We start from the raw sequence: 13,101 nt of genomic DNA, 5'->3' as shown, positions 1-13,101 counted from the left end.
CTACCCAGACATCCCAGTCACTAGTTTTTATACACTGATTTTCAATATTTAGGGCCAAAAGAAAGAGCTTTTGAGAAAAAAGAGAACCCAACCAGCGGGAAGATTATATTTACTGTGCATGCATATTTCATTTCCTGTTCTATTTTTGTTTTGTATTAGTTTACTTGCTATATTATTTTCATTCTTCTTAGCTTTCATCACCAGGAAAGGATGCAAGCTTCCTTTGGGGCTATACTTCCCACTCAGTTTACCAGCAGGGATTGTCATATTAGTGGTGTGATATCATCCTTAACTGCAGATGCCTCTGTCAGTTCTGCAGCTGTTTTACTTCCTATCAGCAGCAGTAGTTATTTTAAATAGAGTTTATATTATGCCTGTATTGTGATATTAGCCCTACCTTTCCCTGTGTTTCTTTTATTTCGGTTGTCTTGCTTGCATGGGTTGAAACATGTGAGATATAAAATTCTAAAAATAAGAATGAATCTAGCAAATAAATTGTACTACAGACTAACTTTTTGTTCAGACTTCTGAATTGGAGCTAAACTACTCCTCTAAGACTTCTGGATGGCATTTTTTTTTCCTCTAATAAACCCATCAACTAGCTGGAGCCCAATTAAAAAGACTCCTCTGTTAGCTAGAATTTTCCTCCAGGTGTTAGAATAGAAGAAGAATGAAGTTAATCATATGAGGTCGTGTTAACATTAGTGACTTGTCCCACAAACAACTGTCAGGATTTGTTTTAGTGTCAGAAGACAGAAATAGCAGTCAACTTTGGACCTTGTAATTGCATACAGTGTGTCATATTGTGTAACATATAAGCCATATCCACACCACACTTTCCCTTTGCCCTGGAGGACTTAGATATTTGCTCTCCTCTCTCTGCAACCATAGGACATTGGGCATGTTTCTTTCCTTTTTCAAATGTTTTGTGATGTAGTTCCTAATTGCAAATACAGAGTAATTTTGTATACTCCATGGTACTCTGAATCCCTTTGTTTAGGAATTTTATCTTCTCTAATCTTAAGCTTTTGGTAAATAACCAATGCATTATGAATACTAAAGAAAATGTTGACTGCAAACAGTAAATGTCACAAGCGTTCTGAATAACCTTAGAAAAAGATAATTAAAGCACTGCAATGTGGTTATTCATCATGAAACAATGAACTTCACCTATTTTTCAAGTCAAATAGTGCTAGAGTTGGAAAAAGCAGTGTTTTCTAATTAATCAGGGCACCAGAAAATTAGTTCAACCAGAACATTTCCTTCTCAGAGCATATCAGTTATCCTTTCATAAAAAAATTGAGAGCATATTTGACAGAAAATGTGGGAGGATTTTTTTAGGAAGCTGTATGCAATCTAGAGAAGGGCCTGCTGGAAGTTTCCTTGCATGCAAATTCAGAAGTAAAGTAAAGCAAAGTGTCCAATTAGCATGCACTACCAGGTATAGAGAGAATACTTGTCTTGTTTAGAGAAAGAAGGGTAACAAGAAGGATAACATTACAAAATCCACCTTGAATTGTATCTCTAACATTATCTCATCAACTTAATTCCACATTTGGAGTAGGATGGTTATTCAGAGTCACTTAGATCTTCTTAAGATTAGTTGATCTGTTTTCTAACCTGTGTGAAGGCCTGAACCTCACAGGGAAAACTGGTCTAATTCTCAAGAGGTTTCATCTGGCCCACTTTGGGATAGAGTGTGACATTCTTCATTAAAATCTGAAGAGCTTTTCTACAACTGCTCCTGAATCCAGCCCATATTTCATTTAGATTGTCTTATCATGATATAGTTCTCTTGCTTCAAATTTGTCTGTCCTTGCTGCTACTGATCTGGTGATGCCCATTTGTTTCATTTACTCTATAAATATATGTAGACTTTCCTTTTCTACTACAATATATCTATATATGCTATCATATATAGTATATGTAATATGATTCATCTCTTGACAGGCCATGGGATAAGTGTTATCTTCTATCTAGAGCAATCTTACCCCCTTATCATTGCTAACTTCTGTTCCTCCAGTTCTCTTTTTCATGATACTTTCCCATAACCCTCTTAGGGTAAGAGGTCTATAATTTTCTTATCACTGGATTAAGTGGCCCCTTTATGTGATTTCCATTAGCCTGTGTGCTACTTTTTCATGGCACATATCAACCATCCCATTTTTTAATTGCTTATTTTCTTCTCTGTCCCTCAAAAGTTGGGACTAAACTAGATGTACTTTGTAGACCTAGCCTCTAACCGGAACCATATCTGGTACATAATAGGCAAATAATAAATATATTTGAATATATCATTATCTTTACAGTTTTTCTTTTCTTGTAATTTTTCTTTGTTCAGTTGCCCAGTAAGTTTGATCTAATTGCTGCATGTGTGATGAGAGGATGATGAGTCAGTGGATGGTTAAACAGTAACCTTTGGTGACAATGTGTGAACTGCTTGACTGTATATTCATGAGTTTCTGCATAAAATAAACCTTAAATGTTAACATTTGCTGGTGTACTTTGAAAAAAAAGGTTGAAATTTCGTAGCCATGAATTACCTGACTGATCTTATGCTTCCTAGGCCAGTAAATTTATAGATCATTTTCTTTTCATTAATTATAAATGAAACCTTTAGGTTTCTCCTCTTTAGATAAATGTTATCAGTGGCATAAACATAAATAAAGGGTGACTGATTTTAGTGATTTTTCTAAACATAGTAACTTTACTGAATATTTGTCTCCATTTTTTACTAGTGTGATTTTCTTTCAGAGTTGAATCTAATATGTGCAACATAATATTTTATTTTATAAACAGCCTTGGTGTTCAGAAAGGCACATTAAAAATAATATTCATTTGCACAAATATGATAGAAAAACACTCAGCTTAAGTACATTTAATGATTTTTATAAAACATAAGAATTTATGGGTTACCCGGCTGACTCAGTCAGTGGAGTATATGACTCCCAATCTTGAGGTTGTGGGTTTGAGGCCCACATTGGGTGCAGATATTACTTAAAAATAAAATCTTTAAGAAAATAATAATAAAATAAAATACAAATTATAACATTTTGTGATTAGAAAATTTGAAGCCAAGTAACTAAGGACATTTTTAGAGCCAATTATCCCAGCAACAACACTTATATACTGTGATATATAAGTGAGAATCACATATACTTTTATTATTTATTTTACTCCCCACTTCTGACAAGTATATTAATAACTATGACTTTTATATTTGTTAGTAAAACCCTGTTTATCATCCTGCATAATGTCATGCCAGTTGTTGCATAGAGAAAATGTTTTAAATGAAAATTAGTTGTTATATAATACAGAAAGCATACATTTTTATTTTTAAGTCTTGTTTACTTAAAATAAATGTTTAGTATTTCTTGTATTTTTCCAATGAAAAGAGAGTGGTACAAAATTGAGCATACTTCAGTTGATTGTGAATACTGCTCTGTCTAGCTCTTCTGCTCTAATTCTACTTGAATGTCATATGGAAAGATATAAAAATAGCTGAAAATTCACCCTTAATTGTTGGCGGTATAAGGGTACTGTTTTTATTGGTTCATAGGTACCAAGCTTTACCCAAACTGTGAAGTGCTGTGGATTTCTTTGTGAATCACCATATCTAAGCTAATGTGGTGGTGGTTTACAAAGTAATTCATAGTGCTTCACAGGTGCTTCTGCAGTTGATCTACACCTGGAAGCCTAGGATCCCTTTACTGTGCCATTGAGAACAAGCTATTTTGTATTACAAGACATAGAAGGTGAAGAGATCCCTGGTAAATATACTCTAGCATCCTTCCATTTGGTACTTAGAGTCCATTATTATCAAAGCAGTGTCAAATACATCAGAAATTATGGTTTCCTTACCTAAATACACATGTTTTATGTAGTTCATATCTCTGTCTCTCCTGTTTTTTTTTTCTGAAAAGTAAGTTGTAATACTTTCTGTTTAAGAAACATGATACATCAGAAACAGCTCCATTGAATGAGTATTCCCATCCAAAATTATAAAAATGCCATTTTTAAATTTAAATATTCAATTTTAGTTGAATTATTATACATATATTCATATGGAATTTCTGTATATAAAGTACCCAATAAATGTGTTAGTTAAATAATTTGGCTGCTAAATGATCAGGAACTTGAAGACATCATAGTACTTCTATAAATAATCAAGATTTCAGTTTATTCAAAACAGAAAAACAACATTGGTATATGCAAAAATGTGAAAAGTTGTACATTATTATGGACTATGTTAAATTCAGTATACTTTGGACACTTTTTTCCATTTACTGTCTTGTGAAACCAGTTTTCTATGGTCTCATTTCATGGTACAAAATATAGAGTAACTTTCCCAAGGTCACAAAGCCTAATTACTTCCCAACTAGTCATTGCTTATTATTAAAATAATGAATGCTATGGTCATTTCAGTCATTAGAATTACTTAGTCTGATTGATTCATGAATCATTAATCAAACATTTGGTGATTAACTATTTTAATAACTGAATCAAGTTCCAAATACTCATGCTGGTTTTACCATGTCCTTTTTGTCTACTGGGCAAGAACTCAGTTATCTAACTTCAATGGTATGACCACACAACTTTCTTAACTATGAATACTTTTGACCTTTTATTTCTTAAGTTGAAACTTCAGCATACCAAAATGACAATGGTATTGGCTTTTGAAGTTTCTTCTGAATTATGTTGAATAAGTCTATTGTATTTATTATGACTTCATTTTGGTCTTATATTTGATTCTTTAGCAGTGGGTTATGCATATACTCTATAAAGTTGGGTGATTTGAAATAAATTGTTAAGCCCTTTTTCTGTTGGATAACAGAAAAATCAATATATTATTTTAGATATGTATATGACCAAAACGTTTAGTGTGCTTAAATATATACCTAAATAGTAACATATTTTTGAATAGAGGTGCTTTACGTAAGAAACATCTTGCTGCTCTAATTTAACTTTCAAGTGTGATACAGGTATATGATTCTAACCATCTCTCCATTAACTTATCAATATCTTAATTATCAAACTTTCTTTGAAAAATGTGTATCTTTATTTCTGTTAGGCCTCTGTGTTCATAAGCAAGCTCTCTAGAACTCTAGGATCCCTTGCACCTCCATTGGGAGCTCTATTGCTAGTGGCTGTGGGTAGGTTTGGAAAGAGAGGACATGTTCCTGAGATTTAATTGTTCTAGAGCTCTCTGATTTGTTGTTTTATATAAGAGGACTACTTATAAAATTTACTTTGAGGTAAACATACTGTTTTTAATGCGATTATAACTGCTGGTACATAAATTTAGAAGGAAGTCACAACAGTTTTTTTTCTTGAGAGAACTTTATCAGAGATGAATGGAGTTTATTACCATATCTAACTATCATGTACCTTTACCCTTGTGTCAGAATTTCAGGCCTCAGTTGTCTGTATTTATTAAAACCTAGCAATGCTTACTTTTTTTTAAAGGTGCACAATAAATTAATTTGAGGTACAGTTTTGTAGTTTTAGAACATGTGTTCAGGGGGATCCCTGGGCAGTTCAGTGGTTTACGGCCTGCCTTCGGCCCAGGGCGTGATCCTGGAGTCCTGGGATCGAGTCCCACATCAGGCTCCCTGCGTGGAGCCTGCTTCTCCCTCTGCTTATGTCTCTCTCTCTCTCTCTCTCTCTCTCTCTCTCTCTCTCTGTGTCTCTCATGAATAAATAAATAAAATCTTAAAAAAAAAAAGAACATGTGTTCAAAGTGGATTTTCTGCTGGGGACAAATGCAGTTTTAAGGCCTCCTAACTTTTGTGATAATTAAGTATTGAAAATGAGTATATTACTCAGGTTTCTTCAGAGAAACAGAGTCAACAAAATATGTGAACACATATATAGGGAGATATACCTTAAGGAATTGGCACACACCTACATTATGTTGGATAACTGCTTTACTCAAAGTCCACTGATTTAAATGTTATTTTCATCCCCTCAAAAAACCTTAACAGAGGCATACGGAATAATGTTTGACCAAATAGCAAGACACTATGTTACAGCCAAATTGACACATAAAAGTAATCATCACAGTAAGAATATTAGTTGTTTATCAATGAATTAAATTTTAAAATAATAAGCTGATGTTATTTCTATGGTTTTAATTATATATACCACATATTCCTGGGCATGTGAACTTTAATGTATTGATATTTCATTTATTGGAAGTTTAGTTAGTTACGGACATTCCTTTGGGTCACATTTGCAGTTAAAAACATAGTTTATCTGGAAGAATGATAGAAATAATTATTGCAACCTAGGCATATTTGACTAAATGTTTAGCTTTATAAGAGTAACATATTTTTGAATAAATGCATGAGTTTCAAAAATGTTACTTTTATGTCTTTCTCATACATCTTTATAGAATTCTCATTTGATATATATTCTTTTGTGAACTTACAGTACCTGATGTACCATGGGTACCAAATAAATATTTACTGAATAAAAGAATGAAATTTGAATATCATAATATTTAAAAATAATTGAGCAATGGTAAAACATTTTTAAGATTACTGACTTGGTCTCTGATACCAGCTTTGATCTAAATTATTTGATTCTTCTAATCAATCTGTCAAACTCATGGCAAAGTTCCAATAAAAGTAAGCAGTCATTTTATCTAAAAATTAATTAGGTGATCATAGTAACATAGATGGAAATCTTCTATCAAATGTGAGTGAAATTTTTAGAATAAGGGAGGGATTTAGCCTGTTAGGAATCTATGAGTTTAAAAAAGTTCCAGTTTATTTGAATGCTTAGTTTGGAAAGTACTTTAGCTGAATTACTCAAATTCTGAAGATATTAGCTGTGTACTAATTAGCAGTTAGTAGAATATCAACCTTTTATTTTCATGTGGGTATACTTAAGTGGTGTAACTGAGCACTACTGTAATCAGTGTCCTAATTTTGTCTCCTTGAGAGACTATACTTTTACAGCCTGTTCCCCAAATAATAATTAGAGGAATAAATTAAATCTCTGCAATTCTGCTTTAGAAAATAATGTGATGAACTATTAGCAGAAAGAATTGGGAAAAGTAAGCAACCTTAAACTCTTAAAAATAAGTGTGCTTGGGCAAAGCAACTAAGATTTATAGAGATCTTTCTTTTTCCTTTTTCAACTCTTTATTTAAATTCTAGTTAGTTAACATATAGTGTAGTATTGGTTTCAGGAATAGAATTTAGTGATTCATCATTTACATAAAACACCCAGGGCTCATCATGACAGGTGCCCTCCTTATTACTGATCACCTATTTAGCCCATCCCCCACCCACCTCCCTTCTTCAACCCTCAGTTTGTTCTCTATAATTAAGGGTCTTTTATGTTTTGCTTCCCTCTGTCTCTCTCTTTTTTTTCCTATCCTCTATGTTCATCTGTTTTGTTTCTTAAATTCCACATATGAATGAAATCATACATTATTTGTCTTTCTGTGCCTCAGTATAATATACTCTAGCTCCATCCATATCATTGTAAATGGGAAGGCTTCATTCCTTTTGATGGCTGAGTAATATTCCATTATATATATAAATATGCCACATCTTCTTTGTTCATTCATCAATCAATGGACTTTTGGGCTCTTTCATAATTTGGCTAGTATTGATAATGCTGCTATAAGCATTGGGGTGCCTATGCCCCTTTGAATCAGTATTTTTATCCTTTGGATAAATTGCTCGGTGGTAGGTAGTTATATTTTTAACTTTTTGAGGAACTTCCATACTGTTTTCCAGAATGGCTGCACCAGTTTGCATTTCTACCAACAGTGTAAAAGGGTTCCCCTTTCTTTGCATCCTCACCAACATCTTTTTGTTTCCTGTATTGTTAATTTTAGCCATCTGACAGGTGTTGGGAAAACTAAACAGCAACATGCAGAAGAATAAAACTGGACCACTTACACCAGACACAAAAACAAATTCAAAATGGATGAAAGACCTGAATATGAGACAGGAAACCATCAAAATCCTAGAGAACACAGGCAGCAACCTCTTGACATAAGTTGTAGCAACTTCTTACTAGATACGTCTCCAGAGGCAAGAGAAACAAAAGCAAAAATCAACTATTGGGACTTCATCAAGATAAAAAGCTTCTGGGGGGATCCCTGGATGGCTCAGCGGTTTAGTGCCTGCTTTCGGCCCAGGGTGTGATCCTGGAGTCCTGGGATGGAGTCCCACATCCGGCTCCCTGCATGGAGCCTGCTTATCCCTCTGCCTATGTCTCTGCCTCTCTCTCTCTCTCTCTCTCTCTCTCTCTCTCTGTCTCTCATGAATTAAATAAATAAAATCTTAAAAAAAAAAGGTAAAAAGCTTATGCATGCACAACAAAGGAAACAGTCAACAAAACTAAAAGATTTATAGCAATATTGATTTATTTTCCAAGTACTTTCCTTGTATCATCTCATTTAATCTCAAAATTGAGTAGTATTGCCTCATTTATAGATGAAGGACTGGAAGTGCTCTAACTTCTCAATCTCTGCTGTATAATATGACATGCTACTACTTGTAGAACACTCAGTATTCACATCCCTGAGGCTTTATAACATGTGAGGGAAATTTTATGAATGTAATAATAAGTTTTAAAAACCTTAAAAGCTATATTTGGAAAATATTTACCTCTATTTTTTTTTTTAGTACCTAAATTATAACCATCCCACAAATTCCTATCAAGATGAACCAAAATCAGCATTTCAGAGGCTATGCCATAGAAGCTAAGCTGAGCACTTTGGTTACTAGCAGGTATGATATTGGAGACTGAAGAGCTGAGTGGACAGAAGAGGATAGGAAATAAATGAGAGGATAGTAGTTAGAGTATAGCAGTTTCATTTGCCAGACAATGAAGAGATTAGAGCAGTAGTCGTTCCTTGGGGGTAGGGAGCACATATAAAATCTTGCAGGGTGATGGCCTTGTGTAATTTCAGAAAACTTCCCAAGTGATTCTTAGATTTTCATCTGTCTGAGAATCCCTGAACTACAATTTCATGAGGTCAAAAATCATATAAACTCTTAGAGAAGAACAGAAGAGATAACCATAAAATTAGTATGAAATGACATAAAGCCAGAGGAAGGAGATCTTTAGGACTCAGTTTAAAAAGCATCTTCTCTTCCTAAGGCAAAGTTACCATGGAAACACCGCAGAGGGCAGGGCCTTAGAACCTGGGAGACAGGCTTGGAGCTCAAGTCTGAATGGAATCTGTGCGTCACAGAGAGCATACTAACTATTTGATAGTGTCTATCTAGAGCTACGAATCCAGACAGCAAATAGGAGAAATATCTGTAACAGTGCTTTTCAATTGAAATAGAATGTAAGCCTCATACGAAGTATAAATTTCTTAGTTTAAAATTAAAATATTTTGAAACATCAAGAAAGAAAACCGTAGGCGACATTAAATTTCATTAATGTATTTAATACAATGTACCCAAAATGCTATTATTTCAACAAGAAATCACATAAGAAATACTAACGGGGTATTTTACATTCTTTTTTTTTTTTTTTTTTTACAGCACCTCTCAGTTGAACTAGCCATATTTCAAATGCTCAAGTCACCTCATAGTAACTATGGTGCTGGATGGTGCAGATCTTGAGGACAAATACAATGGAAGCTTAAATCCTTACATAGGAACCTCAAACTCTTTTATCAATTTTCCTAAATAGCCTGGCAGACTGTAGCAGTTACAAGGATGGGTTCTCAAATCAGACTGCCTGGATTTGAATTCTATTTCTGCTATTTAATGGTTATGTGTGTGACCTTTGGCTGGCCATATGTTCCCCCTGTACCCTAGTTTTCTCATCTCTAAAATAGAAAAATAACTTTTATCTCATAAGGTTTCATTAACATTAAATAAGATAATATATAGCAAGAGCTTAAGCAGCACAGCTCAAAAAGTAGTGGTCATGATTGTTTTCGTTGTTGTAATCTGGCATGGGAATGTTGAAATTTCCGAAAACTCAGTTCTAAGTTCCTTTGTTTTTTGTATAATTCTCTAGCAAATTCTAACCATGTCAAGGGCTTCAATTTCTCTACCTATGACAGTAATTCACAGATTTTCTCAGACTAATCTTTTCCAAATCCAAACAGAAAATACAATCCTAGACAGATCTACTTAGATTACTCAGAAGTATTTCAAAATTAACATGTTAAAAATAGAACTCAGAATCCCCTCCCATGAATTCTGTTCCCACCCAAATAAACAAACCAAAAGAAAGATGGAATGGTTTCTCTCTGGCAGGAGAGATATCAGAGAGGGTTTACCAAGATCTATACAGAGCTACAAACCTGAAATTTAGGAATTACCCTTGATCCACTATCCCTCATCTCCCATTACCAAACCTATTATCAAATAATCACCTCTAAATTTCTTTTTTTTTTTTTACCTCTAAATTTCTTAAATCCATCTTCATCTTCTCTGTATTTCTACCATCATCAGTTTATCCATGCTAACATCATCTCCTCCCGGATTATTGCGATAGCCTCCTAAATGCTCTGTCTTCATGTATTTTATTTAAGCTGCCAATCTGATTATTTTATTCCCCTCTTTAAAAAGCTTCAGTAATTCCCCATAGGTCCCAAAGTTAATGACCAAAATCTTTTAAGTGACCTAAAATTTAGCACTGCCTGCCTTCAGCTTTTCCCAGGGCTCTAGTCACAGTGATTTACTTTCAGTTCTTTATGCTTCCTCTTGTCTCAGTCTCAGGGCATTTGCAGAGGTTAATCCATCTCTGCTCCTACCTGGTACCCTAGTTAAGTCCTACTCATCCTTCAGTCATCAGATCAAATATCACTTCATTGGTGCAGTCTAGGGAAGCCCTCTCTGATATGTGGTTTCCCAGCACACATAGCTCCATTGGCATTTGTAACTTATTTGTTATGAAGTTATTGGTTAATATTACCTTCCCAGAATGCCTAGGTGGCTCAGTGGTTGATCCCAGTTTAGGGATCGAGTCCTACATCAAGATCCCTGTGAGGAGCCTGCTTCTCCCTCTGCCTATGTCTCTACCTCTCTTTGTCTCTCTCATGAATATATAAAATCTTTTTTAAACAAATTAGCTTCCCATACTGGACTACAATCTTCATTGTTTGATTAAATCAACATTTTATTTTTAGTGAGAAATATAGTACTTACCACATAGAGGGTGCTCAGTGTAAATTATGGAAAGAAGATCAAGGACAAGAAAATAGTAGAAGGAAAGCACAAAATCACCATGGAGATAAAAACATGTTTTCTTGGGGCACCTGGGTGACTCAATCAGTTAAGTCTTTGGCTCAGGTCATGATCTCAGGGTCCTGGGATTGAACTCCACATTGAGCTCCCTGTTCAATGGGGAGTCTGCTTCTCCCTCTCCCTCTATCCACCCCCCTGCTTGTACTCTTTCTCAAATAAATAAATAAAATCTTTAAAAAAAATCTTTTCTTATTACAACAAAATTCTGCACTCTCCAAGAGCACAGGATTGTTATTACTTTTACTACTGAGTACTATTACTATTACTGTTATACATCCTATCCCCTGAAAATGTAATTTGGCTTGTCCCCCTCCCGAAGTCATAACAAGAATATTGCTAGGCTGCTTTACAACTCTTGCTCTCTCCAAATAACTGTCTTATCATTTGCTGTCTCCCAGTTATCTTGTTTCCATCCTGATCAAAGTTCAAAAGAGAATTCTTTAACTCTGCCTCCGCCTGGAGCCCTCCTGTACAGTTCAGCTAGAAAGCCGGAGTACTGCCCTAGGCAAGAAGAGTCAGAGATAGGAGGAAGGAACCAAGGAGTTGATCCCTAAAGTCTGAAAGAATACTAGCACTGTTTTAACCAGTCTGGACCTGGAGATTCAATAAATTGCATCTGGAACAGATAGTGCCTGACACAGCTGCAGGCATCTAGGGTAAAATAAACCTCTGAATGTTGTCCTCCTGAGAAAGCATAAAAAGTTAAAGGAATTGCTTGAATGTATGTGTCTGGGGCACCTATCTTGTTACATTTTCTATGGCATATATGTAAATCATTAGCTTTGCAGCAGTGAGAGGAAAGATTTAAATAGCTAAAATACATGAAAATGAATAGCATGCAATTAATTTATGTGTATTATATAACCTGCCTAATCATTAAACATTCATGCAGCTTAAGGATAAATGTGGGATATCTACATTTTATAAAGACTAAGACCCAGATATATTGATGATAAAAACACAACGTACATAAACAGATGATTTCTGGTTAAGGATGCATTATTCTGCTGCCACTTCTTTTCATTATGGCCAGGTTCCACTACTTATTACAGATAGCTGTTTTTAAAAGTCCATTTGCCTGCATTCTAAATCTTATACTGAGCCTTTCCCACTCTTCCTTTATAGTGCTGCTGTTTGCAATTTTTTGCTTCCTAATCACTTTCTTGGAAGATTTCAAATAGGATGCATCACGGAAATCAGGCAATTTTTTAAACCATCTTGGAAAACATGCAGTGCTAAGGAAGAGCACCCAGTAAAGAGCCACTGTTTATCAATCTATGCAGGAAATTCAAGACTATACAGTTAGTCCCAGGACCTGATCAGGAACATAGGGGAATTTATATTTTACTATCATTCACAGCTCCATTGGTAGTTATACTTTGAAACAGAGACTTATCTAATATAAACCAATTTTGGTCCTGTATTCATTTGGAAATAATTTTTTGCACTTTAATAGAGTTGTTTTTTTGTTTTTTTTTTTTTTTTTAAGCTTAAGAAGGAATTTTTTATTACTGGCTTAAGTATGTGGCTCTTAATTCTTTGTGCCAAAAACATAAGGCCGAATTTGCAAGTCTTGGCAACAGAGTTCTTTTTGGTACTTGACAGTATTGAAGTTCTGGGATGACTATAACGACATTTATTCTTGTTTTTACTTTAAAAAATTGTCAACTGGATTTTGCCAAAAAACCTGAAGCATTGTTTGATACACAAAAAATAAAAACCTAAATTCTAATTTAAGAACTTTCAGTTTAAAAAAAAAAAAAAAAACTTTCAGTTAAAGAACTTTATTCTTATCTACATGTATAAAAACTATGGCAAATGAATACAACCCACTCATTTCCATCACAAGTCAGAAAATCATTTT

The 13,101-nt window shown here is 34.4% G+C and overlaps 1 protein-coding gene and 1 non-coding gene across 6 annotated transcripts in view; both read left to right on the top strand.

The window, feature by feature from the left end:
• The window catches only part of LINGO2 (leucine rich repeat and Ig domain containing 2), a 1,117,067-nt gene that overhangs the window by 292,717 nt on the left and 811,249 nt on the right, over nt 1-13,101 (top strand). The gene's annotated exons all lie outside the window — the stretch shown is intronic.
• MIR876 (microRNA mir-876) lies at nt 3,582-3,662 on the top strand. Its single transcript, NR_049520.1, has one exon. It is a non-coding gene; the product is annotated as a microRNA mir-876 (primary transcript).

This window comes from Canis lupus, chromosome 11 (assembly GCF_011100685.1).
Source record: "Canis lupus familiaris isolate Mischka breed German Shepherd chromosome 11, alternate assembly UU_Cfam_GSD_1.0, whole genome shotgun sequence".
Classification (NCBI taxonomy): domain Eukaryota; kingdom Metazoa; phylum Chordata; class Mammalia; order Carnivora; family Canidae; genus Canis; species Canis lupus.
Note: the sequence above shows the minus strand (reverse complement) of the source record. Positions and strands in the feature narration are given on the sequence as shown.